Below are 25,862 nucleotides of genomic sequence, written 5' to 3' on the forward strand. Positions count from 1 at the left end.
ACCACGTGGCTTACCCACCAAAATCTTCTTACCTTAATTATTTTAATAATACCAGGGCATGAATAGAGATTATGTAGTTCAGTGTTATGTAACATTGTCTAATCCACTGTTGTTTCACCTTTCTTAGGTCCTCCAAACCCCCAAACATATGTTCCTCTTTTAGTGTAAGAGATCATGCTTCGTGTGGCAAAATTGCTGTTTTGTACAGTCCCTGGCAATAAAAATGAGACACCTATATCCTGTAATACTCGCTTCCCTGCAAGGCGTTATGCATGTTGCCTAATTCTACGACAGCGGTAGAAGTTTCCATTGAAAATTTGCTATTAAAATCTACTTATCCCCGTAGTTAGGCAACTCGCATAACACCTTGCATGGAAGCTAGTATTTCATGACCTAGGTGTCCTATTTATATTGCCGCTGACTGTACATTTCAATCTTTATGTAGCTACTTTGATATTAGACAACAAGATATAAGTTTATGAATAGAAAAGAAATGTGGATTACCTGAATTAAGTCTGCTTTTAACTTTCTCTTTAATGTGGTTTTTGTTTGTTAATATTACTCTTAAAACTCTGTTGAACCTTTGGCAAAGCAATTTTGGAATTTTCATCTCTATTCGAGAATCAGTTACGATATTCTAAATTATGAAAAAGAAAATCATGTGCTGAGAATTACTTCACGAACACTCCCGTGAATCCTCGTATGGTTTGCTTTTGCTATTGTCTAGATATTCTCTATACTTTCGTGGCTACGTAAACATGTTAACCTAATGATATGATGAGATGAAGGGACATTCCCAAAACATATGGACGACAACACAATTCCTAAGGGGGATTATATGGGTTACAAGGTGCTGGAATCAGTGTCTTGATAGTCTGGAAAATGCAGTCTACTATGTACCAGTGATGTACGCATAGTCTACATGGTGCACGTAGACTATTTTATACACGTAGATGGCGTAATCTATGTAAACAACATGGGGAAAGGTGATAACTTAGCAAAGGGCGCCGTGGAAGTAAAACAAAATTATACTGCGTATTAGTTGCTGATGTGTGAGGAAAACTTTTCATACTCTTTCTTCCAAATTCGAACAATTTCTCACCTAGGAAAAACCTAACATAGGAAATATTCTAGTGTTTTATGGGAAAAAAGACCACTTTTGCCTCACGACTGCCATCTGTTGTTTTTTTGCATACTATTTATCTTCTTCCATAGTTGAGGGAAGAGAAGATAAATTTTGTTAAAATATTATTCTTGTCGTTAGGAACCAATGGAGTTGAAATTGTCACTTTCCTTTCATGAAAGCCTTTAAAATTTAATTTAAATGCACTTTAGATTGTCTACGTAGTCTATGTAAACTGCAATCCAATGTAATCTACGCGTAGATCACGTGGAGACGGCACATCACTGCTGTGTACTTATCTAAAGGTCACTCCTTTTACCTGAAATTAAATAGGTCATAGCATTTATAGATAAAATCTGGTGTCATGTAGCACACAGAAGATGTACTCCGTCTCGGTGGAGCAAGGTGATGCATAAAGGGAAGGGGTGAAAGCAAGTGGGTGGAGCAAAGCAGTGCGCACTACTGCAAACGGCTTGTAACTGCAGCTGCGTTTTCTCATCCATGCACTCGATTCCCCTTCCACGCCCTCGTTGGTCGTGCCCTCTAGGGTCCTACTTACTTTCGTTTGCTTGCTCCAGAGTTTCCCGGGACAGAGTGTAGTTCACAGACATAATTACCTAGAACATTGCAGAAAAACAATAATATTGCTTGTAAAGATACTAGTAAAAGTTTTACTGCCCTCTGCGGTTGTAATCAGAGGTCGTTGGTATTGTCCCATCATCCATTCCATCAGTTTATTCATCTTCATCGTCCCAATTACCCCAAGAGGGAGAAAAGTCACGTAAAATGACGGAAATATAAATCTGAAAGTTTTAGAAATACATAATACATATTTACAGTCTTTTTAGTTATTCAGACACCCAGTGCCGGATCTACAAATCTTGGCCCACTCCGCAAAATATTACCTACCTACCTTCACACACACACACACACACACACACACACACACACACACACACACACATATTATATATATACACACACACATATGTGTGTGTATGTATGTATATTTATATATTACACATATATAATGTATGTATGTGTGTATAATTCTTGATCTCATGTTGACAAAGACACAAGGGTCTACAGCAGGCATGTCAAACACGCGGGCCGCATGCGGCCCTCGATATATTTTTTGTGCGGCCCCTTTGCTATTACCTGTTTTTTTAATAGTAGAGCCTTCAGATGTAGTAGTTGCTAAAATATCTGTGTTATTATATAAGACGATGTGAAATTTCACACGTTTTCCTCTTGGACAGGATATACCCGTCGGTAGGTGAAAAAAAGGTGGTCCTGTTGCATTATTGGGGTGGTTGACGAATGTACTGATTACCAGTTGTTCAGAGTCCAAGGCTAAGTCGTCTGCCTGCGCAGTTTTCCCTCCGAAATCTAGATTGAGGGGAGGGTTGAAGGGAAAGGGGAACAAGCTGCCTTCGCCCGAAAACCTACTAAAGTAGCTCAAGAAGGCGAAGCTGCGGTACGCGCAAGCTACGCATTGTCGGAGTTGATAGCTAAACAGTCAAAACCTTTTGCCGAAGGCTAGTTTATTAAACGGTGCTTGGTAAAAGCTGATGAAATAGTTAATCCCGCAAGTGTAAAAGCTTTTCAAGGCATTTCACTATCCCGCAACACGGTTGCTGAAAGAGTAACCAAACTGTCCTGTGATTTGAGTGATCAAATTAAAACAAAGTGTCAAATTTCATTGCTTATTCCATCGCTTGTGATGAGGAGCTATTGGACATTGTACCGTCGCATGACACTACTACTGGTGAGGATATATTTATTGCTGTCCGTGAACTTTTGTGGAAGTATGATTTACCTCTGTCAAAGTTATCCTGTGTAACTACGGATGGTGCCCCTTCAATGACGGGGAATAAAAACAACGGTTTTGTGACAAAACTGCAAAATGAATTTCGTGAAACCTGTGATAAACACATCTTCCATCAAGAGGTCTTGTGTTCAAAAGTAATCAACATGGAAAGTGTGATGAAGCCTGTGAAAAAAGCTATCAACTTCATAGGATCCCGTGGCTTAAACCAGCGACAATTTTCTGCTTTCTTAACAGATTTAGGAAGCGAAATTCTGGAGTGCCCTACTACGCAGAAGTGCGCTTGGCTATCGTGTTCTATGGTTCTTGAAAGATTCTGGAACTTGAAAGATGAAATATGCTAATTTTTAAAAATGTAAGAACAAGACACCAGCCTTTTTTCGCAAACAACGTGGTTACAAGATCTTTCCTTTGTTCTTGATATAACGAAACACTTGTGAGATTTAAATTTGAAACTGCAAGGAAAGGATCAATTAATCACCAACATGAATGATCAAGTCAAAACATTCGAGCGTAAGTTATTGCTTTGGGAAAAACAGTTAAGAAACGAAGACTTAACGAACTTTCAAACTTGTTCTAAATACAGATCAAGTTAAAAGGACCCTGTTTTGTACAAAAAGTACGCCGAAAAAAATCAGGTTTTGAATACTGAATAAGGGAAAACGTTCCACGATGTTCGTTATTTCGAAGACAATATATCCCTGTTTTCAGCCCTGTTTACGACTGACGTAGAAAAAGTAGCAGCACATTTGCAGATGGAAGTAATTGAAATTCAGTGCGACTCAACTTTGAAACAAAAGTACAGCGAAGTGGGTATCCCTGACTTTTACAAGTACTTGCCTGCACATCTTCCAGAAACCCGCAAATTTGCGTGTGAAATAATTTCCATGTTCGGTAGCACTTACCAGTGTGAAAAACTTTTCTCACTCGTGAAAGGAAACAAGTCACCAACGAGATCCAGATTTTCAGACATTCATCTTAGCTGTGTTCTGAAAGTAGCTGCTTTGAATAAGATGTCTCCTGATATTGATAAGTTGGTGGCAGAAAAAATATGCCAGCTGTCAGGCAAGACGCAATAATCAAGTTTAAATGAATGTTCAATATACTTTATTAAGTGTTATGTTAGTCATTCTTTAAAATAAAGTATTAAAGATAATTTAATTTTTTTCCTTGCGGCCCGCCCTATCTAACACTACTGACTATTTGGCCCAGTTCATATTTTGAGTTTGACATGCCTGGTCTACAGGGTGATTCAAAAGTCCCTTAACACCCCTATAAAAGAAAAGGAGTTGGGCTGGGTACAATTCGTCATGATAGAAACAGGTTAGGCTTAGAAGGAACCAAACCAAATTAGTGTTTTCCAAGCGGATGTCCACCATATTGAATTCAACTCAACATTTTGAAATGGGAAGGGGGTGATGTGTATAGGCGCCGATTTCTTCAGAGATTTGAGGGGGGCAAATCTAAGTAAAGCATAAATGCTGATTTCTTTCTGTTTGCGGGGGGAGGCAAAGTTTTTTTTCAAGTTGTGATCTAATATTAACTTTTGAAAAATTGTAAATACAATAACCAGCTTTGACAACAAAACATCTATATCAGGCTACATCGAATTTTATTAGCTGGACAAAAAATTCACTGTACTACTGTGATTATGTAATTATACAACATAATACTTTACATGTAACTTTTGACAGAATTTGATTGTCACATTCGGATTAGAATACTTATTACTACAATCCTTTATAGGAGTTTGATATCTTCACTCATATTTACATAAAAATGGAAGGCCCATGATGTAATTTTCATACAGGCGAGGTCGATTTTTGGCACTCCAACTCTCCCCAAGAAAGACACTAAAACTCTGTGTCTGATTATTGATTCTGCCCATTTCAGAGCAGAATCCTGCGTAATTTCCCACCTGTTGTGTGCAAAGTTTCTGTGTGCAAAAGTTATGTACTATGTTGAAAGTTATACATTGGGCCCCCTATAGGGGGAGCCAAACAAAAACTGTATGGTGAGCCCGGACCCTGGACCCTGGCCCTCTCCCCGCCCCCCGGTTTAGGCGCCCGTGGTGATGTGATATATACATGACACTATTTTTTTATACTTGGAAAATGCATTTGTTACAATCATGCAGTCATAACTTTTTTCCTGATTGAAATAGGTTGAAGAAACCTTCACCACAGCTTTTCAAGTAAAATTCTAGTCCTACTGCCACGCGGGAGACACAGGGTGGGTGATCGAAGGTTCGTAATTTCTCCGAGTTTGATCACGCATAAAGCGGCTACAGGGCCCACTCAGCCTCAAATCAAATGATACCCGGTGGGGGGGGGGGGTTAAAGGCCGCCGGAGCGTGGTGCTGATCACATCACCTCCAAGATGTCCTACATCGAAAATATGTGGGGCCTTACCCCAACATGCCCTAAATGTACCTTCGTGGCACGGTGGTAAATGCACAGTGAACTTTAACTTTACCTGTACCTGTATGTATAAATTGTGTTCGTTTCTGTAACCCTGAGTAACTGCGTTTATTTTTTACTCATATACGAACTCTCTACTATGTCAATGGCTGAGAGCCCCCTAGAGGCTTGATTCTCCCCGCCCCCCGCACTGCAGGGTTTTGCGGCTTGTAGATCCAGCACTGCAGACACCCCTCATATTATCCACGATATCATTTTTGTAATTGAATATGATTGTATGCACACCGGCCAAATTTTGTAACCAAGAGATAAGGCTCTCTTCAAAATCAGATTGCAACTATAACAATTATCCTGCCTATCACCCATCCAACATATTCCGTTTATCAACATCCCCGAACAAAAATCCTCCCTACGTGCGTGCAACAATGATTGATGGTGTGAAGTCAATGTGGGCACTCACGATGGATGTTTCACATGGCAGTTCTGTAAACCTGCCTGAAGTCAAATGTTGGTAGAGGTCATGTTTGGTCATGCTGTCAATAGGCAATAAAGCGTGTCAAGTCAATGAAAAATGCAAACTGATGAATAATACTATAATTAGGATCATGATAGATTTCCACATACTAACGAATAAATCTATAAAATTCACTACTTAGAATGCGAGTAATATTACCACAATCTGCTATAAGATGACGTTACTTTGAAAGAAAATGTGAACGGATATAAAGAAATGGAAAACAAATACTCATGTAGTAGTTGAGAAATAAGTAATTAATTTATTATTAAATAATAAAGCTAGCCTAAGGATTAATTTGAAAAAAAAGGCTAAAGAGCAAATATTGGCTCAGTTATCATTGCATATTTCTTGGTGTGGTAGTTCGGGGCGCAAGCTAGGTCTATGTGATCATAGGCTTGCCGATAGCCACGCATTGAGTTTATGCGTTTTAGTTGAGTCAATTCATCGACAAAGCGAAATCCTCGCCTTCATCTCAAGTATATTTGCATTATAATTGCAATAAATAAAGAATAAAACCTTTCAGTTTATACATACTGTAGTAATGTGGTTTTATTTCTCTGTGCTGTGAATATTGTCTTTGCCTAACACTATCCCTGTACCTGAGAGGAGTCTGTGTACTTCACCGAGTCTCATCGTTAACCGCTGAGTATTATTAATTTAATAGTATAATAATACGACGCGTCTAATTACAAGAACGTATCACCTTGTTGATTATTTATGGTGATCGTGCTGGTCTTCCCCTTCCATTTTTCTACTTTTTGGATACTACTGTATTATGGTAAAGGAGTAATGACGTCGCCTGTGACTTCCTCATTCAACATTCTCTGGAGCTCTAGGCAGTGTCAATATGACAGGAATGATCTTCTTGTCATCCTCATTTTCTCTTTTCCCATCAACAGTCTATTGAGATGGGTAGATTGGGATGATCCTTTTCTGCTTTTATTTGACTCCAATACTTGGAAATAACTCCTTCTGATAAAAAGTGGTTGGAGCAAGATGTGAGCCTTGAACATTCCTTTTCGCGAACAGATACCATCGTAATTTGCCGAATTTTTTTGATTTTGGTGTCATGCAAAATCCTGTCATCATATTCGGGGTGTAAGAGAGACCCAAATATCAACCTCACTTCCACGAAGTACACCCTGGACTGCATTTTGCAGACTAACATTGCTCTGACATCTAGGCCCTCCCTGATGGCACATTGGTATCGTCGTCGCCTTGTAATCAAGGGGTCCCGAGTTCGTTACACGGTGGAGGCACATATAGCGGTTCAGATCCCACTTTAAATTGTAGATCCAGTCCCAATTATCCTTACTGTGCATAAAGTGGACTTAAATAAAACACCAAGTCAATCAATCAATCAATCAATGCTCTGGCGTCTGGACACATGGGACTTGAGTTGTGTGCTGTCAATATGTGTTTGTGATTGTCCTTTAATCTATTTCATCTTAGAATTGATTTTCGTCTTTGAAATTATCCAAAAGTAGCAGAAACGAGAAGTAAAATAAATGAATTTATTCTTTCATTCTGTCATCATGTTCATCGTATCCAGGAGAACCAAGATTTGCAAGAGATTGAAGCACATCATCATCTTCTGCGCCATCAAATGCGTTCAACAACCACTCGTTTGCCTTCCTTCCATTACAAACACAAACTGGGATACCATTAATAGATAGTGTGAACGCTGCCGCCAAAGTGATCCTCACACCTTTCATCAGGAGGAGTTACTTCCAAGTAATGGAGTGAAATAAAAGCAGAAAAGAAAAATCCAAATCTACCCAGACAAATACGCTGTTGAATAGAGAAAGAAGAAAATGAGGATGACAAGAAGATCATTCTTGTCATATTCACACTACCTAGAACTTCAGAGAAGATTAAAGCTGACATATGGTTGCGGAAAGAGGAAATGTTCATGCATATGCCGGGGTCAGTCCCTGCGACATACTGAACTGTGTATTTGCAGTGCAGATGAAGAAAGTGTGAAAACAATGACTTACAGGACAGAGGCAGAGACTAATAGAAACAAATCGAAAATAAAGTTTCCCATTCCGATCTAGACTTTTGGAAATGGTTTATCGACCCTTCGGGATTATCAAACAGTTGAGAAATTTCAAATTATCAAAAACATTAGAATCCTGAGGAATGCTTAATCCTTGAATGGTAACAAACCATATCGGGAACTTACTATAATGAAATAATAATAATAATAATAATAATATCGTCTGTATTGAGAGGGCGTGTTTCGGCCTCGCGGGCCGTTCTTACAACAAACCATTTAAAAAAAAAACATATTACAATTGACACTTTCCACTTCTTGAAAATCTTTGTTGCAGTAGAAAGAATAAAAATACAAAAAAAATACAAAAAAAAGAAATAAAAAAAAACATTCCTACTTATAATGTAAACAATTAATGTACTGAAGGTACAGAGTTAAATACCACAATTAAAATACAATTATTACAGCTAAAACTACAACCAATACCTCATTCCCATTCATTACAGAAAAGACAAAGCCAGGCACTATTGTTTGGACAGCAGATGCTTCTTTAGATTTATTTTGTATGTTGCAGATGATAATACTCGCACCATAAGTTCACAAACAGCTGTTTCGGGCAAAAAATACATGCAGCATTATAGAATTTGCGAAATGTCAGAAGTTTTCTGAATATTTTCTAGATAAATTCCGAAACTGTCAGGAAATTGCAGACATTTGCCTTGCAGTCGCATCTGGAGTGAGGAATTAATCTCTTTCCCATCCGTATCCCGTTGTATACGCTTGTAATTTAGGTGAACAAAATAAGTCTGAAGAAGTTTTTACGAACAAGTCTCTGTTCATAGCGGATAGAACAGGTAATCTGGCAATTTTACTGAACCACAGTTTGCACCCGTTGAACCCCCTCCCCCCTTAAATACGCCCATGCATCCATCTGTCCCTATCCTGGGCAAGATCAATCCAATCTTGTCCACCCTTTACCGATTTCCTCCAGGCCCATCTCCATTGGGTGAAATTTACCCAGGTTGGTCCCGTTTATTTGTATGATTTTCATTTTTTATTAACCAATTATTTTTCTGTTTGCCATGCATTACTTTACTAATTCAACGTAGTTAGTGGAGAAATGTTAATAAATATTTCCATGAAATTTAGAAATAGAATCATAGGTCAGTGGCGTGCCCGGGAATTTCCTAAGTGGGGTTAGCCCATCTTATTATAGCAATAGCAGTATAGCAGCTTTTTCCTAATTTAGATGCCCTTTCTTTGGGTCCACTGAGTTAGAATTACAGTTAATCATTTTAGAAAGTAATTTGGTTGCCGTTCCTTATTTAAAGAAAGTAACTCAACGGGAGTTACTGGCACTTGAAAAGCAACTAAATTACTTTTGCAGTTACTTTCTGCTTAAAATATTCTTGAAAACATGGTACACATGGTCACTTATCATTGATTGTAATGAAGGTATTCACACTTACATTACATGTGTTTTCTTTAGGTTCTTGGTACATAACATGTCTTCAGATATTTGTATTATTACATTACATATTAGAACAAATATATGATGAAACAAGGAGTCACCTTTGCGTGAATGACGATTAATTTTATGTTACTATATCCTATATATGCATACACCTTAAACATTTTCTCTTATTATTGATTGATTTATTGATTTGCTATATTTTACTTCACTTTTTGTGCCACTTTTGGCTAATTTGCGAAGATGGGGATGAGTGATGACATGATGAATGGACACTCACAAACATCCATACCCAGGCCGGGATTTGAACCAGGAAGAATTCTAGGCGTCTTAGCGCGATGTGCTAACGACTACACGTTCCAAATGAATGCATCAATCTATCCAAAACACTGAAGTCTGTGCAGGCAAATATAATTGACAAATTTCAAAAAAGACTGAATGATCTAAATTTAACGTGGAATGAACATAAATCCCTCTCCTTAGGCAATTGCGCTCAAATCCATTCACCTTAGCATCCAGAGAATACACATAGAAACAGTTACCAAATTTAGCTCTTCACCTACATTCCTTAAAAATGGTATCTAAACTAGTTACTGCCGAACACTGCTTCTTTGTAACTTACCAGTGGTTGTTAATCACTGTATTCGGTTTATTACACACACACACACACACACAAACATACATTTCTTGGGACTCATTCTGTCTCTGTTTTCAGCCTATTGTATTCAGGGTATTGATCATATGGAAGAAGTTCCGAGAACAGGATGTGTTTTGATGAATGCAGGGTTCATTAATGGTCCAGGCTTTTATCTTATTTCAATTCGGTCCAGGAACCTTTTTTCCGGATCAATTTAAATACAGTCCAGGAATTATTTTTTTCCCGGATATGTTTAAATAGGGTCCAAGTTACGTATTGAAATGTAACAATACGCAACTTGGACCGAATTAAATTGTGCGAGAAAAAAGGTCGCGGTCCTGTTGCAGAACCCATTAGAATTTATGGTATTCTGGACCTTTAACAAGCCTGGGTGATTGTAGTCAAAGTAAGCGGTTGTATCGCTGAAGACAAGAAACTTTCGCGAAATCACTTGCGCAATACATACTTTCATATCATTCCTGGAATCAGTAATGAAGCGGTTTCGGGTTTGATTCCCGGAAGAGACGCATTGCGGAAACTTCTCAACAATACCACAACCAGCAAAGAACAAACCTTGACAACGGCAAGAGTGGGCGGCAAACCCTTGGAATTTACGTAGGTAACGAAAGCATTCATAAAAAAACCGCTCCCCTCCATACACAGATCCAATGCTAATTTCATCAGGACATGTTATCACAGGGACAACGATACGGAGATATCCCAATATTCAAGTCCCGGGTTCGATACTCGGTGGAGGCACAAGTGGTTCGGATCCCACTTTAAACTGTAGGTCCAGTCCCGATTGGCCTTACTGTGCATAAAGTGGACTTAAAACACCAATTCAATCAATCAATCAACCCAATATTCAAAATAAACGCATCGTTAATTTAGGCGCGAATAGAAATGTTTACACATCAACGAATGTTTATTTTTAATTTACTCGAGGGGTATTGGACACCACATGCCAATTATGCACCTGTTCAGAATAGGATCGAATTTCTTTTCATAGAAATAAATATTCATATCTGGTAGAACATACGTAATTAAAAACCAACAATAATAAAACAAAGGTTAACGTCAATTTATCTGTATTTTTCACCAGGAACTATTATACGGTCTCTCAGTGGCTTCATTGTCATGAAGGGGCATTACCAATGATTACCTTATCTTTAGTAAGGTGTTGGAACTACTGTGGTCTTCAGAAGGTTTGCCAGAATAACCGCGAAAGGGAGTAGGCGAGAAAGTGAAATTTTCGCGGTTGTGCCTTTCGCGTTTATCCTTCGCGGTTATTCCGTTCGCACTTAATCTTTTCGCTCTTATTTCTTCCCCTTCTTCTCGCGCTTAATCCGTTTCACAGTTTTTCCTTTCGCGCTTATTCTGGTGTTCAATTTCTGTTTCGAAATTAATCTGTTTCCCTGTAATTCCTTTCGCGTTTAAACATTTCGCTGTTGTTCCTTTCGCGCTTATTCCGGTGTTCAATTTTGGTTTCGAGTTTAATACGTTTCGCTGTAATTCGTTTCGCGCATTATCCGTTTGACAGTTGTTCCTTTCGCTCTTATTCTGTCTTCAGTTTCGGTTTCGGAATTAATCTGTTTCCCTGTAATTCGTTTCGCACTTATTCCATTTCGCTGTTGTTCCGTTTCGCTGTAATTGCTTTCGCGCTTAATCCGTTTCGCGGTTGTTCCTTTCGTGCTTATTATTTGATGTTCAATTCGTTTCGCGTTTAAACTTTTCGCTCTTGTTCCTTTTTCTTTTAATCCTGTCTTATGTTTCGCGGTTTTGCCCTTTCACGGTTATTCCGCCACCCTCTTCAGAACATTTGAACTATTCGAGAAGAGTGATCGACGAAACGTTTGTAATGTTCCAACGATATGTTGAAAGTACAGATCACATGTCATCCCGTCAGTAGTGCAGAGTGATCTTTTTCAACACTGTGTCGAACTGATTCCAAATATGTTTTTAGAGTGACTGACGAGGGCGCTTGAGTGTTTCAAAATCACTAGGATACAGATTTTTGCAAGTTTGAAATACGTTTCATGTTGTTTCGAACCTGATAACACATTTAACAGTTCCTATTTTTGTATATAGTGGCTATTTTGCATATCGCCTAAAATGCCTCTTTATTTGTAGTTTTTGCTTACTTTCGAGTTCTTTCGCAATTTTGCTCTCTCCACATCACACCCTAGAAAGTAATCTCTTGTTTTTGTTTAATCAACATTCATTATCATCGTCGCATTTAATCAAAATAATAGAAAAGCGATGTAAAATCAAAATGCAATATCTTACATGGGAAAATATCTGCCTATCATACTTATCTAATTTAAATTTAAAGGTGTGAATGTTTTATTTTTTTATTGATTTGGTGTTTTAAGTCCACTTTATGCACAGTAAGGCTAATCGGGACTGGACCTACAGTTTCAAGTGGGATCCGAACCACTATATGCCTCCACCGGGTATCGAACCCGGGATTACAAGGCAACAACGCTACGACTGCGCAATCGGGGAGGCCCGTGAATATTTTAAGTTTGTGCATATTCTTATTTTCCAATTGTACATTCTTATTATTTATATTATTTCATTTTAACAGAAATATGTCAAGTACAGCTCTCGTATTGTTGACGCTTAGTTGCCGGACTGCAGTTCCCGAGCCTCGCTATTTTATTTCGTTTTCTATATATATAAAAATGGATGTATATGTATGTGTGGATGCGTATATTTGTTTGTTCTGGCATAACTCTCGAACGCCTGGAGCAATTTCAACCAAACTTGGTACACGTATCACTTGCAATCTGGAAATAGATACTGTGAGGGTAAGACACACCTGGCACCCCTAGGGGTTGGGGTGGGCAGGGAGACATGTAAAAATAATCGAGAACATCCGTGACTCTATACAATCCGCACAACGAAAGTGTTTCTCGAGTTGTCTAACATTCAGGCTGTGTTGCGAATAGAATCCATAGTTTTCGTGACACTCCCAATGCGGCGGTTCAACTCCAAGTTCATCACTTATCGGCATGGGGGGTGAGAGGGGGTGGAAACTAAAATGCCATAAATGACAGCTCGTGTTTCAACGACAAAATCTTGCGTCGAATTTCATGGTCTGTGCTTTATCTAGCCTGTCTCTAATGTAGCCTATCTTTTACAGCGAGGCCCTCAGATTTACAGTGTCCCATAATCTACCGGCTAACAAGGAGTGGCCTATCCTGCTCACAAGGGCCTACCGTCGAAAACCAGTTCTGGGATAACCATTGCATAAAGAACCTTAAAAGATTGACCTCTACAGGTCGTAAATAACCTTAAATGGTCAGGATCTTACCATAGGGGTTATGTTAGCTCATAAGCACTCGCTTATCCTACATTCTTCATCTGCGGAAGTACCTAGATAATACTTAACCTACACAACCTTTTAAATGAATGGCAACTCACACATTTTCAGGTTAAAATGACCTTAAGACTGCATCGACATGGTTAGCTTATTACCTGTCTCGTTCTCGAAGAGATGATCAATATGTTCCAAAGTTGACTTTCACTCACACATCCGTATTTGTCTCTTGAAACTGTCTCAAACTTTACGTCGACTGTCCTAACTTCTCTCGGTACTTCTCCCCCGGACAACTTTCAGACCACTGTTCACTTTTCCAAATCCAAACCGACTGTCTTCGTAAATCCAAACCAACTCCCTTTTCAAACTAAACTCCGACTGTCTTTCAAACTCCCAATCAACTGTCCTGTTCAAGCATTGCTCTAAACCCAGGCTCCTCCTACTTCCCCCCCCCCTTCTCACTCCACTTTACCTCTGCTATAGCTGGAAATGCATTATGCTAAAGTTAACGCATTCTTTAGTATTTCCTTCCTTCTACAAGTCTAAGCGTAACTATAAAATGAGAGGTACGCTACGATTGTATCTTTCAAAACGACCGAGCACCCGTCCGTACTGCAGGGCTTGTGGGGGAGTGGTTTGACAACAATACCGTCCCAAATGGACTGGTCTGCGCAGAGTCCTGATTTGAATCCCATAGAAATTCTCTGGGATGTTTTGGAACGCGGACTTCGTGCTAGACCACACCGACACACATCGATACCTCTTCTCATTTCGGCACTCTGCGAGGAATGGAATGCCATTCCCCAGAAAACCTTCCGCCACCTGATTGAAAGTATGCCTGCGAGAGTGAAGGCTGTCATCAAGGCTAAGGGTGGGTCAACACCTTATTGACTGCCAGTGTTCCAGATAGAAGGCGACCCAAACTTGTACTTCATTTTCAGATGGGTGTCCGGATACTTCTGATCACATAGAGTTAACTAAATATCTTTCGGTCCGATGCCCCTGTCCCCTTACTTGTCGAGGAGCTGAAATAAGCGAGAATGAATGTTGATATATTCGCCATGTACACTCATCTCAATTGATTTGCTTGGTCTTGAGCAAGGAAAGGCTAATCGGGACTGGACTTACAATTTAAAGTGGGATCCAGTCCCGATTAGCCTATCTGTGAATAAGGTGGACTTAAAAATTCAATTTAATTCAAAACCCAAGATGTACAGAATCAAGACGAAAAGTGGAAATAGATAATATAGTATGTATCTGCATATCTTTGTAATTTAACAGCGCTTTTCAACCTAATCAATTCGTACACACACGAATTCAGTACAAAATCTCCAATTTAATCCAAGTGGGAAAAGGAATGGGGCAAATTTAATAAGAACCAAAGCCCGGGGCGTAAAATATTGTCCTTAGCTTGTTTCGGAAACTCACATTAAGATAACAGCAGCGAGCGTCCTCCTCAGGGGAGACGTTCCCTCGCAGTGGCTAAACTGTGCGCATGACTGCGCAACCGAGTGCAGCTGCTTAGGGGCGTAATCTACTGAGCGGGCCAAAGAGCTGCAGAACTCGTGATCCGGATTATAATGCACTTTCCGTTCAACCAGACTTTCAATGTCTCCTGAGCTCTACGAATTCAGAAGTGCACTTTATATACAGTTGGCCTATCTTCGAAAAGAATGATCTTTCAATAACGGCAGAAATTCTTATTGTAAATTAAAGGGACTGACGTCAAATACTCTAGACAAATAATCGTGGAAAGACAGTAAGGGAAAGTGCCCGAATATCGTCCCTTTTTTTTAAAAAAAACAAAAATTTCAGTTGAAAAAGCTAAGTGCAAAAATGGAAAACAACACGATTCAGTATATATTTCTTATATAAGGAATGGGTTGCCTAATATCGTCCCCTGCGACCATAATGGTCGTTGGACTGAAAAAAAAACCGCAAACGTTTATCTAGGCACTTAAGGAAACTGAACAGGTGAAGTGAATACGTGGCTTCTGTCCTCCAGCACAGTCCTCGTGGCACCACTTTTTACAAGTTGAGCATTGCACCCATTTTTCGCCATTCCTGTCGGCAGAAAATAAACCATCACAATACAAGCACACGGCATCTTCTTCACTGTCTTCATAATCCACGTCTCCGTCTGAATAATCGTCATAGCTGTCGTCATCATCTGTGCTTACAAGTTCAGGTTCTTCCTCATCTTCCGATGACTAACTTGGATATTTGATGAGCTTCTTTCTCTTATTTCTTCAGACCCATTTCTTTCTTGCGAACTGCTTCCACGGCTCGAACCATAGCTCCACTGTTTTCTTCGTTTTGTAGGACCAGGAGGCATCTGAAACGATGAAAGCGCAATGTAACTGGGAGCCTAATATCGTCCCGGGGACGGTATTTAGCACACATAGGGGGACGATATTCGGATCTATCCTATAAGCACTATGGCGTCGTGATTCAGCATGACGTGGTACGAGAAACGACCAGTCAAATACATTTAACTATACTTTACAACCTCTATTTTGATGTACTAGATTAAGGTAAAGTGAAACACCTACCTTTCTGTGGTGCGGTGGTAATGAATACAGCACTCCTAAACTTTTGGAAACAGCAAAACACTTATTTTCCACAACACAATTGCTAGCGTGCACACAGCAACCTTGTTTTCTCACTGCATACTAAACAGGCCACGTTCAAATAATTCTGCCTGTTTTCCGTAGTTTGCAGCACGTTACAACGCCAATACCATGGGGGACGGTATTGGGAGAGGGGACGATAATCTGGTCCTTTCCCTTATTTGTAACCCATCTCTGGCAGGAAAAAAGGTAAAAGTTATTCCCTGCGTATTGCACAGTGCCATGGAAGTGCATGTGGAATATGAATCGATTGATTGAAGGACTCGTCAGTCGCCATGTTTGCAACAAACATACATTTGGCAACTGCATCCCGCAGACAACAGACCAGTCAGTGGCGGGAAGTGTACAAGAATACACCTTCTGGCCTATAGCACCTACCCCGGTAAAGTAGTGTATCCATGTTTCCTAATACGGCATCGGAAGAATTAGATACAAATGGAATTACATTTATGAGTGATATTGTTAACAAATGCTAATTTATATTGCGAAAATATTTCGAAAATGTTTTGATTTACCGAACGGAATTTGGTAGATTTCCTACAATATGCAGGTCAATTTCTTTATTAAGCGACAACGCGTCTCATGCCCGAGAAAGTTGTCTGAAGAGTTACGCATCGTTTCTCCAACCAGTATCAAAGCGCATATCTAAGTTCAATTACAACACATTTAAACAGATTTCTATCCTTATCTAATAAAAATACATCGAAGTCTGGAAACAGCAAGTTTCATACACCACTGGCAAGAATTCAATTTAGAAACCTAGATATTAAGACAAGCCAATTTAGAAGTCATAATCTTACCACACCACCACTGGCGTACCCAGGAGGTAGATGATGGGGCTACACACGTTCCAGAAATTTTGAATGAAGGCAGTGAAGAACTGGGGAAAAACCAAAGTATAGTGAATGCACACCCACTTTAAAATTACCTCGGTTATCATTTTTGTTTTTGAACAAAGGTTAAAAATGTTAATTTCGAAAAGTTTTATAGTGTGTAACGCCCATCCGCAAGGACGCAGCTACACAATATTCACCTTTACTATTCCACCCCTTCCCACCGAAAAAGATATCCTGAACTTATAATTATATGAAAATTGTCAGATTCACGAAGAATAACACAACACATGAATATAAACACTTACATAGGCAAATGTATAGTAATCATATGAACATTAAGTTAAGACTGAATATTTACACTAGCATGTTAATTGTGTGATTATATATACGGTAAGTATACAAAAGGAACATACGTACATAGCAGAAGATTAAATAAAATCAAATACTCGTCATTACAATTTTCCCCTTTTTCATCATAAAAAAGGGGGTTTCACCTAATTAGATGGAATAAAATATATTTTTTGGTTGGTACGAAACTTGTATGGGACCGATAGCTCATAAAATGTAATCTACGAGAGAATTTTGGTTCTAGGAATTCTATTATTTAAAATAAATTTACAGCAAACGTGGCGTATGAGTTTGTAACACTGTGATGATCCGCGTCCGTCAATTTCAATTAAGCGAATCAAATTCGTTTCGACAACATTCGGTTGAAATTCACGCTGGTGAAATATGAATGGAGACATATCAGGGGATATCTGCTCAATCACATCTGCCGCACGCGAACCGCACTAATGCACTGTCGGCTTTTTTTTTTATCTCCAAATCGTCTGCAAAACAAATTAGATGAAGGATAAATGTGTCCGCACATATTTCAATTGTTCTGGCTTAACGAACCGAAAAGCAAGAAATTTAAAAAAGAGAATAAATCGTACGTTTTGCCAGGCTGGTTTAAATCTGTTAGAAGCCCTGAAACGTGGACAATCATTAAATAGTGAGGCAATATGTTCATGGGATTGGAACATTTCTGATGAATTTTCAGCAAAATGACCCATACTCTTTTTATAGACAATAAATGCACAGAAAAGCTCAATAATTGAATTAACCAAACGCATTTAGTTCATCTCAGTAACCATCAAAATATACAAATTACCTTTGGACACTAAGCTGAAATTAAGGAACAAATATAAACTGCTAACGCTTTCAGAAGGTAAAAGTGTTCCCCTGTGCATAGCACCACGCCATGAAGGCGTATAGGGGGTGTGGGGGTAACGCCCCACACTTTCTTGATCCGGTCGTGAGTGGGGGTGATGTGATCAGCATCACGCCGCTTTCAGAAACTTAAGTTTTGTAATCAGGTCAAGTCATGACTTCACGAAAATGGAATCAGCAAAAGTTATTTTTTATTTTTGCGTCCGGTCAAAACTAGAATATTCCCCGGTAACCTGAAATCCTGCTGAGAAACATTTAATCCTAAGACTCGAACGCAAGTTTAGTACATATCTTACATTCAAAGCCTGTCCGATTCATCTACTTTCAGAGTACAACTTCAGTCAGCTAGGATTCCGACGTCAGGTGAGTGATTTGATCTTTCTCTGCAAATTGGAAGTGTTACTGCTCAGTAACATATAATGTTTCCATTTTTAAAACATACCACAAACATAAATCTTGTCATTTGCCAGAGAGAGATGTCATTCCTTTCAATCTCTCAAGGTGTGGAGACCGTGCAACTCTTTCGACTTGATTGCAATTCAAAATAATACCATTGATATTACAGGTATGAGATTATACAAAATAAAAAGAAAGAAAGGGAATACTACTAAAACTTTACAGTGAATCTATTGTGATTATATAAGTAATTAGAGCACTATAATTGGGTTGGAACTGTTATCTAGCCTTGACATTTTTCCACAAATAAAGTGTTGAATAATACAAGATAACCATTGTTTCTTCAAGATTTAATGCTGATTGTAACTCAAATATTGTCATTTATCATCATGTATTCATTCTAAAGATAAAAAAGTACAGTTTTCATTTGCAAATCGTGTAGAAATAGTCTTAATATTTTCAAGTTGTACAAAATTAAAATTTGTACTAAAGGGCATCCAACAATGTTTGCGTAAAACATAATAATATTACCATCCAGTTGATATTAACAAATTTTAAGCACGATTTGCCTCATTCAAACTAAAGTTGTCAAAAATATTTTCGGAAACCTAATTTTTGTTTTGAGGCCACTGTATGAAAATTATACAGCCTCCAAAAAACCAAAACACAATGGCCTGATGCAATAAACTTGAAAAATAGTGCATAGCGTTTAACATTTAAGTAAAGCAAACTGAAAATATTTTTGAACTAATCAGCACTGAGAAACGATATTAGAGAGGAGCATTTGGAAATAAAATACTTTGGAACGAAGTTACCCTGTGGAGGAATGGGTCTGGGCTAATTGTGTGTTCAACCCTCAATGAACGTTGCGGCTTTTCCCGTCCTCCAGAGCTCATTAATGATTCATGCAGAGAACCTTCCCGGCCGATGTTGTGGACACTGCAAGCCCCTGTTCGTCCCTTGTTCAAATACAAACAACGTTCGATTGACGGGGACTATGTTTGGGATCCAATTCGGGCAAAAATAATCATTTTCCCTTTCGAATGGTTGATTGACTTTCACATTTCAAACATTTATCCACGCTTCTCTCTGTCGTTGTTTGGACGTCCTCTCCTCCAGCGTACTAGTTAAGCTTCTGTTGGTCCTTGGCCCCGTCTGACATTCCTAAACCCGAAGGTTTATTGCCGCAGCAACATACGTTTTCCACCTGTCCCTATCCTAATCAAGATGAATTCACTCTTGCCCATCCTTTTCAGTCCTTTACGTCATTCTTAATATTAACATTTCGTTATCGTCTTGATCTTTCCTTAGGTCTCTTACCATCAGGTTTCCCATAAATATTTCTATCCTCTCCCACGTGTGAACCACGTGGCTTACCCACCAAAATCTTCTTACCTTAATTATTTTAATAATACCAGGGCATGAATAGAGATTATGTAGTTCAGTGTTATGTAACATTGTCTAATCCACTGTTGTTTCACCTTTCTTAGGTCCTCCAAACCCCCAAACATATGTTCCTCTTTTAGTGTAAGAGATCATGCTTCGTGTGGCAAAATTGCTGTTTTGTACAGTCCCTGGCAATAAAAATGAGACACCTATATCCTGTAATACTCGCTTCCCTGCAAGGCGTTATGCATGTTGCCTAATTCTACGACAGCGGTAGAAGTTTCCATTGAAAATTTGCTATTAAAATCTACTTATCCCCGTAGTTAGGCAACTCGCATAACACCTTGCATGGAAGCTAGTATTTCATGACCTAGGTGTCCTATTTATATTGCCGCTGACTGTACATTTCAATCTTTATGTAGCTACTTTGATATTAGACAACAAGATATAAGTTTATGAATAGAAAAGAAATGTGGATTACCTGAATTAAGTCTGCTTTTAACTTTCTCTTTAATGTGGTTTTTGTTTGTTAATATTACTCTTAAAACTCTGTTGAACCTTTGGCAAAGCAATTTTGGAATTTTCATCTCTATTCGAGAATCAGTTACGATATTCTAAATTATGAAAAAGAAAATCATGTGCTGAGAATTACTTCACGAACACTCCCGTGAATCCTCGTATGGTTTGCTTTTGCTATTGTCTAGATATTCTCTATACTTTCGTGGCTACGTAAACATGTTAACCTAATGATATGATGAGATGAAGGGACATTCCCAAAACATATGGACGACAACACAATTCCTAAGGGGGATTATATGGGTTACAAGGTGCTGGAATCAGTGTCTTGATAGTCTGGAAAATGCAGTCTACTATGTACCAGTGATGTACGCATAGTCTACATTGTGCACGTAGACTATTTTATACACGTAGATGACGTAATCTTTGTAAACAACATGGGGAAAGGTGATAACTTAGCAAAGGGCGCCGTGGAAGTAAAACAAAATTATACTGCGTATTAGTTGCTGATGTGTGAGGAAAACTTTTCATACTCTTTCTTCCAAATTCGAACAATTTCTCACCTAGGAAAAAACCTAACATAGGAAATATTCTAGTGTTTTATGGGAAAAAAGACCACTTTTGCCTCACGACTGCCATCTGTTGTTTTTTTGCATACTATTTATCTTCTTCCATAGTTGAGGGAAGAGAAGATAAATTTTGTTAAAATATTATTCTTGTCGTTAGGAACCAATGGAGTTGAAATTGTCACTTTCCTTTCATGAAAGCCTTTAAAATTTAATTTAAATGCACTTTAGATTGTCTACGTAGTCTATGTAAACTGCAATCCAATGTAATCTACGCGTAGATCACGTGGAGACGGCACATCACTGCTGTGTACTTATCTAAAGGTCACTCCTTTTACCTGAAATTAAATAGGTCATAGCATTTATAGATAAAATCTGGTGTCATGTAGCACACAGAAGATGTACTCCGTCTCGGTGGAGCAAGGTGATGCATAAAGGAAAGGGGTTAAAGCAAGTGGGTGGAGCAAAGCAGTGCGCACTACTGCAAACGGCTTGTAACTGCAGCTGCGTTTTCTCATCCATGCACTCGATTCCCCTTCCACGCCCTCGTTGGTCGTGCCCTCTAGGGTCCTACTTACTTTCGTTTGCTTGCTCCAGAGTTTCCCGGGACAGAGTGTAGTTCACAGACATAATTACCTAGGACATTGCAGAAAAACAATAATATTGCTTGTAAAGATACTAGTAAAAGTTTTACTGCCCTCTGCGGTTGTAATCAGAGGTCGTTGGTATTGTCCCATCATCCATTCCATCAGTTTATTCATCTTCATCGTCCCAATTACCCCAAGAGGGAGAAAAGTCACGTAAAATGACGGAAATATAAATCTGAAAGTTTTAGAAATACATAATACATATTTACAGTCTTTTTAGTTATTCAGACACCCAGTGCCGGATCTACAAATCTTGGCCCCCTCCGCAAAATATTACCTACCTACCTTCACACACACACACACACATATTATATATACACACACACACACATATGTGTGTGTATGTATGTATATTTATATATTACACATATATAATGTATGTATGTGTGTATAATTCTTGATCTCATGTTGACAAAGACACAAGGGTCTACACTGCAGGCATGTCAAACACGCGGCCCGCGGGCCGCATGCGGCCCTCGATATATTTTTTGTGCGACCCCTTTGCTATTACCTGTTTTTTTAATAGTAGAGCCTTCAGATGTAGTAGTTGCTAAAATATCTGTGTTATTATATAAGACGATGTAAAATTTCACACGTTTTCCTCTTGGACAGGATATACCCGTCGGTAGGTGAAAAAAGGTGGTCGTGTTGCATTATAGGGGTGGTTGACGAATGTACTGATTACCAGTTGTTCAGAGTCCAAGGCTAAGTCGTCTGCCTGCGCAGTTTTCCCTCCGAAATCTAGATTGAGGGGAGGGTTGAAGGGAAAGGGGAACAAGCTGCCTTCGCCCGAAAACCTACTAAAGTAGCTCAAGAAAGCGAAGCTGCGGTACGCGCAAGCTACGCATTGTCGGAGTTGATAGCTAAACAGTCAAAACCTTTTGCCGAAGGCGAGTTTATTAAACGGTGCTTGGTAAAAGCTGCTGAAATAGTTAATCCCGCAAGTGTAAAAGCTTTTCAAGGCATTTCACTATCCCGCAACACGGTTGCTGAAAGAGTAACCAAACTGTCCTGTGATTTGAGTGATCAAATTAAAACAAAGTGTCAAATTTCATTGCTTATTCCATCGCTTGTGATGAGGAGCTATTGGACATTGTACCGTTGCATGACACTACTACTGGTGAGGATATATTTATTGCTGTCCGTGAACTTTTGTGGAAGTATGATTTACCTCTGTGAAAGTTATCCTGTGTAGCTACGGATAGTGCCCCTTCAATGACGGGGAATGAAAACAATGGTTTTGTGACAAAACTGCAAAATGAATTTCGTGAAACCTGAGATAAACACATCTTCCATCAAGAGGTCTTGTGTTCAAAAGTAATCAACATGGAAAGTGTGATGAAGCCTGTGAAAAAAGCTATTAACTTCATAGGATCCCGTGGCTTAAACCAGCGACAATTTTCTGCTTTCTTAACAGATTTAGAAAGCGAAATTCTGGAGTGCCCTACTACGCAGAAGTGCGCTTGGCTACCGTGTTCTATGGTTCTTGAAAGATTCTGGAACTTGAAAGATGAAATATGCTAATTTTTAAAAATGTAAGAACAAGACACCAGCCTTTTTTCGCAAACAACGTGGTTACAAGATCTTTCCTTTGTTCTTGATATAACGAAACACTTGTGAGATTTAAATTTGAAACTGCAAGGAAAGGATCAATTAATCACCAACATGAATGATCAAGTCAAAACATTCGAGCGTAAGTTATTGCTTTGGGAAAAACAGTTAAGAAACGAAGACTTAACGAACTTTCAAACTTGTTCTAAATACAGATCAAGTTAAAAGGACCCTGTTTTGTACAAAAAGTACGCCGAAAAAAATCAGGTTTTGAATACTGAATAAGGGAAAAGGTTCCACGATGTTCGTTATTTCGAAGACAATATATCCCTGTTTTCAGCCCTGTTTACGACTGACGTAGAAAAAGTAGCAGCACATTTGCAGATGGAAGTAATTGAAATTCAGTGCGACTCAACTTTGAAACAAAAGTACAGCGAAGTGGGTATCCCTGACTTTTACAAGTACTTGCCTGCACATCTTCCAGAAACCCGCAAATTTGCGTGTGAAATAATTTCCATGTTCGGTAGCACTTACCAGTGTGAAAAACTTTTCTCACTCGTGAAAGGAAACAAGTCACCAACGAGATCCAGATTTTCAGACATTCATCTTAGCTGTGTTCTGAAAGTAGCTGCTTTGAATAAGATGTCTCCTGATATTGATAAGTTGGTGGCAGAAAAAATATGCCAGCTGTCAGGCAAAACGCAATAATCAAGTTTCAATGAATGTTCAATATACTTTATTAAGTGTTATGTTAGTCATTCTTTAAAATAAAGTATTAAAGATAATTTAATTTTTTTCCTTGCGGCCCGCCCTATCTAACACTACTGACTATTTGGCCCAGTTCATATTTTGAGTTTGACATGCCTGGTCTACAGGGTGATTCAAAAGTCCCTTAACACCCCTATAAAAGAAAAGGAGTTGGGCTGGGTACAATTCGTCATGATAGAAACAGGTTAGGCTTAGAAGGAACCAAACCAAATTAGTGTTTTCCAAGCGGATGTCCACCATATTGAATTAAACTCAACATTTTCAAATGGGAAGGGGGTGATGTGTATAGGCGCCGATTTCTTCAGAGATTTGAGGGGGGCAAATCTAAGTAAAGCATAAATGCTGATTTCTTTCTGTTTGCGGGGGGAGGCAAAGTTTTTTTTCAAGTTGTGATCTAATATTAACTTTTGAAAAATTGTAAATACAATAACCAGCTTTGACAACAAAACATCTATATCAGGCTACATCGAATTTTATTAGCTGGACAAAAAATTCACTGTACTACTGTGATTATGTAATTATACAACATAATACTTTACATGTAACTTTTGACAGAATTTGATTGTCACATTCGGATTAGAATACTTATTCCTACAATCCTTTATAGGAGTTTGATATCTTCACTCATATTTACATAAAAAAGGAAGGCCCATGATGTAATTTTCATACAGGCGAGGTCGATTTTTGGCACTCCAACTCTCCCCAAGAGTAACACTAAAACTCTGTGTCTGATGATTGATTCTGCCCATTTCAGAGCAGAATCCTGCGTAATTTCCCACCTGTTGTGTGCAAAGTTTCTGTGTGCAAAAGTTATGTACTATGTTGAAAGTTATACATTGGGCCCACTATAGGGGGAGCCAAACAAAAACTGTATGGTGAGCCCGGACCCTGGACCCTGGCCCTCTCCCCGCCCCCCGGTTTAGGCGCCCGTGGTGATGTGATATATACATGACACTATTTTTTTATACTTGGAAAATGCATTTGTTACAATCATGCAGTCATAACTTTTTTCCTGATTGAAATAGGTTGAAGAAACTTTCACCACAGCTTTTCAAGTAAAATTCTAGTCCGACTGCCACGCGGGAGACACAGGGTGGGTGATCGAAGGTTCGTAATTTCTCCGAGTTTGATCACGCATAAAGCGGCTACAGGGCCCACTCAGCCTCAAATCAAATGATACCCGGTGGGGGGGGGTTAAAGGCCGCCGGAGCGTGGTGCTGATCACATCACCTCCAAGATGTCCTACATCGAAAATATGTGGGGCCTTACCGCAACATGCCCTAAATGTACCTTCGTGGCACGGTGGTAAATGCACAGTGGACTTTAACTTTACCTGTACCTGTATGTATAAATTGTGTTCGTTTCTGTAACCTTGAGTAACTACGTTTATTTTTTACTCATATACGTACTCTCTACTATGTCAATGGCTGAGAGCCCCCTAGAGGCTTGCTTCTCCCCACCCCCCCGCACTGCGGGGTTTTGCGGCTTGTAGATCCAGCACTGCAGACACCCCTCATATTATCCACGATATCATTTTTGTAATTGAATATGATTGTATGCACACCGGCCAAATTTTGTAACCAAGAGATAAGGCTCTCTTCAAAATCAGATTGCAACTATAACAATTATCCTGCCTATCAGCCACCCAACATATTCCGTTTATCAACATCCCCGAACAAAAATCCTCCCTACGTGCGTGCAACAATGATTGACGGTGTGAAGTCAATGTGGGCACTCACGATGGATGTTTCACATGGCAGTTCTGTAAACCTGCCTGAAGTCAAATGTTGGTGGAGGTCATGTTTGGTGATGCTGTCAATAGGCAATAAAGCGTGTCAAGTCAATGAAAAATGCAAACTGATGAATAATACTATAATTAGGATCATGATAGATTTCCACATACTAACGAATAAATCTATGAAATTCACTACTTAGAATGCGAGTAAAATTACCACAATCTGCTATAAGATGACGTTACTTTGAAAGAAAATGTGAACGGATATAAAGAAATGGAAAACAAATACTCATGTAGTAGTTGAG

The 25,862-nt window shown here is 39.0% G+C and overlaps 1 protein-coding gene across 3 annotated transcripts in view; it reads left to right on the plus strand.

The window, feature by feature from the left end:
* LOC145988320 (uncharacterized) overlaps positions 1-25,862 on the plus strand; it is a 456,664-nt gene that overhangs the window by 390,892 nt on the left and 39,910 nt on the right. The window lies entirely within an intron of this gene.

Source organism: Lepisma saccharinum, chromosome 5 (assembly GCF_977018435.1).
Source record: "Lepisma saccharinum chromosome 5, izLepSacc3.1, whole genome shotgun sequence".
In the NCBI taxonomy this organism is placed as follows: domain Eukaryota; kingdom Metazoa; phylum Arthropoda; class Insecta; order Zygentoma; family Lepismatidae; genus Lepisma; species Lepisma saccharinum.